Genomic DNA, 3,343 nt, shown 5'->3' with positions numbered 1-3,343 from the left:
TTTGTGCCTTCACAGGAGCAGTATGGCACCTTCACTGTTGGCGAAATGCATGCTGACAAAAAGAAAGAAAACCACTAATTTAGATTATCTGTAACTGGCTGCAGGCACACATGAGCAGCAAAATGAGGGCTTTTGCGAGAACATACCTTTCTCACGGATGCAATATCCATCTTGCCCTTTAATGACGCATGAGGTTGGAGGGTTTGCTTCAAAAAACCCATGAATCACACGTTCCCTGTTGTGGAGTGGCTGTTTTTTGTGTCGCAATACATCACAGTCCCCACAGAACCACTCCTCAGGAAGACACTCTCTGCACCTAGGGAGAAAAGAAAAAATAGTGTAACATTATTTCAGGTGATTAACTCATATAAAGTATAACACACTCAATTTAAGCTATTCCAAATGTGGTTAGATACTAGGTTTGATTTTATTGTATTGGACTGATGGTGGCTCAGTGTTTAGCGCTGTCACCTTACAGCAAGAAGGTCGTAGATTTACTTTCCTCATAAATGTGGTTTTCATCTGGGTGTCCCCCGAAACACATGCACATTAGCCTATAAAGCAGAGCACTAAACATTAAAACCAACCTAATAACAGCAGGCTCATAGTAAAGAAAACACAACGGCTGACCATCAGCCTCTTTTGCAATAAGGCATTTTAGGTGGTATGGTCTAGCGCTCTGAGGCTTTCTGCTGCCGCAAAGACCATGATGATGCAGAGCTTTTCTGAGGCTCAGCAGCAGGATAAGATGTCAAAATATCAGAGAGCCTCTCCATATTTTTTCTGTAAAGAAAATATGAAAAAAGCTGTAAGGGACAATTTAGATGAGGACAAATTAAAAGTCAACTGATCAATATTTAGAATAAACACCATTTCATGATTCAGTATCAAACTGGCCTTAATCTTTACTAAATTGTGTTCTCAATCCATTTACGGCACTGTCAGTTTTGTCTAAGGGGTTTTTCTTTAATCACACATGGATTTTAGATGTAAACTTAAATTCATCACTTTGATTTACCAAATTGCTCTTGAGGATTTAGCTCTGCTGAGGGCACAGTAAGTGGAACCTCCACACTGGATGATAGGGAGCATTCAACTGGGGTGTGTGTGACTGAAAAACAGTACATAGAAGAATAAAAACATGTTAGGCTATGTTTGTTTTTATCCAAAACTGAACAATTTATGAAATCAGACATACTTCTGTTATGTTCTTGGTAATGTATTCTACTACAGTGCCACCGAAAGGTTTATGTACTTTTTTAATGCCTTTTTAGATATTGGAATATTTTAAACTCAATTAAACTACAATTTACAAATGTAAAAGAATTCAGATATAACCTGTAGCTGAAGATTGGCGTCGCCCTCCTTGCCTCCCCTCGGCTTGCCATGTCCTTATAAGTCCCTTTTAGAGGTCTGTGGAGGGTCTCCTACAGAAGAGCGTGCACGTTTCCTCTCCACAGCTGCTGTCTGTGTGTTGGGGGAATATTTCTTGTAAGATTGATGTTGTTAAAGGTACTGGATCCAAAAGACAGGTGATTAGTGAAAGGAAAACACAACACAGTGTGTTAGTAAGGTGTTGAATGGCTAAAATGAACCTTGCCATAGATTCTCCAAGGGCCCTATTTTAACCATCTAAACACATGGTCTAAAGCGCAAGTGAACTTAGGGCGTGTCCGAATCCACTTTTGCTAGTTTAAAGATGGGAAAAATGGTCGGCCCAGCAGGCGCATGGTCTAAAAGGGTGGTCCCTATTCTCTTAATGAGTCGGGTGTGTTTTGGGCAAAACGTGCAGTAAACCAATCAGAGTCTCATCTCCCATTCCCTTTAAGAGCTGAAACTAGCAAAAAACACTTGCGTTCAAATTTTTCCTTTAATTTGTCACCCATCCACGTTCAATAAGGAATAAACTCTACTGTTCAGTAAAAGGATTAGTTTAGAGCAACCCCCCTCTTGGTAGTGGGGATCCTGTGAGTCAAGTTTATATTTGGAGGCCATTGCAACTAAACAGATACAGACAGACAGATGAACACACAGCCAGACAGACAGACAAAACAAACCGACAGATGTACTGTATACAGAGAGGTTGTGAGAGTTAGACAGATAGATAGATAGTAATAGACGACAGAAGAAGATAGGTTAGGCTCTTAAAGTGCCTTTGGGTTTGGTAAATCAGGTGTATATGTTCGGACAGGTGACTCGTTTGACAGGATCTGCAAGGGGAAACAGAAAATGTTATTTATGTAGTGTAGAGTAGTTTTGTTAAAATAAGGTTTAAAGTAAATAGTGAGAGGTTCCCTTTTCTTATAAATACTTAAGGTAAATTAATAAAATGCATGATTTTCCAATTTCCTGTATGAAAGTTAAAAGCATTAACATGCGTCTGGGGTTCCTCATCCCAGATTTAAAGGAAACTTTATGTGCAGTAACTTTAGGCAAAGTTATATTGTTATTACTGACACATACAGTGAAGTTGTGGGTGAACCAGATGATGAGAGAAAATGTCATCGACTAGACCAGGGCCGGATTATCCAATGGGCATTGCACACCCGCGGGCCCATCGCGCTTGGGGCCCATGCAAGGGAAAACATTTTCACATAACAGCGCCATATTCATTCTGCCGTGTGCGCTTCTCTCTCCCGCGCACATGGAGGTGCACACACAAAACAGTGTTTCTAAATTAGGAAGTCTGTCTTTTGATTTAATAACTTTTACGAGCCCTCCAGCGGCTTTTGTTTAGAAGAAGCGCATAGCCACACATCTAGCGACTTCTCGGATAAACCTTAGCTTTCATTCAGTGGGAAAATATCGCCAGTGCTGCCCCGCGAGAGCGAGGTCTCTCTTTCCCGGCAGGAAGAAGCAGCACCATACAACAGGTAACTCGTGAATAAAATGAGTACAAAACAGCGTTTCCAACAACCTGTCACTAGTCGGGTTTCCATCCAAAGTTGCCAATTTAGCTTATGCGCAAAATTGGAATATCGCATAAAACATTTGCGAATAAGCACCGTTTCCATCCAACTAGTCAACCGTCACTTCCTAATAAACTGGCACTAAATATCACTAAGAAAAGTAAGAGAAGCCACTGAATATAACAGTTTTCAAATACTTGCGCAAACAGACGATTAGAAAACTCGATAAATGCGGTGCTTTTGTGGATGCCTGCTTTTCGGGAAACACAGTCGTGACAGTTCTAAGAGGCAATTACAGAAATACTTGACGACTTTGCTCAGGCGTTTAAGAATGACCATCACAACATTTCTGATGCTGTGTCACAAGATCATTACTCTGGTTAGTCAGGTTACACCGGCCGTCTCATGCAGTTACGTGACTTTTTGGAGGAATT

At 40.8% G+C, this 3,343-nt stretch overlaps 1 long non-coding RNA gene across 1 annotated transcript; it reads right to left on the bottom strand.

Annotated features, from left to right (window-relative positions):
- Positions 1-7: 7 nt before the first annotated feature.
- LOC130549988 (uncharacterized) lies at positions 8-1,445 on the bottom strand. Its single transcript, XR_008962303.1, has 5 exons — positions 1,339-1,445; positions 1,019-1,111; positions 588-783; positions 147-316; positions 8-52 (listed from the first exon to the last, which is right to left on the bottom strand). It is a non-coding gene; the product is annotated as an uncharacterized LOC130549988 (long non-coding RNA).
- Between the last annotated feature and the right edge of the window lie 1,898 nt (positions 1,446-3,343).

This window comes from Triplophysa rosa, unplaced genomic scaffold (assembly GCF_024868665.1).
Source record: "Triplophysa rosa unplaced genomic scaffold, Trosa_1v2 scaffold205_ERROPOS605264+, whole genome shotgun sequence".
Lineage (NCBI taxonomy): Eukaryota > Metazoa > Chordata > Actinopteri > Cypriniformes > Nemacheilidae > Triplophysa > Triplophysa rosa.
This window is presented reverse-complemented; position numbering and strand designations above follow the sequence as displayed.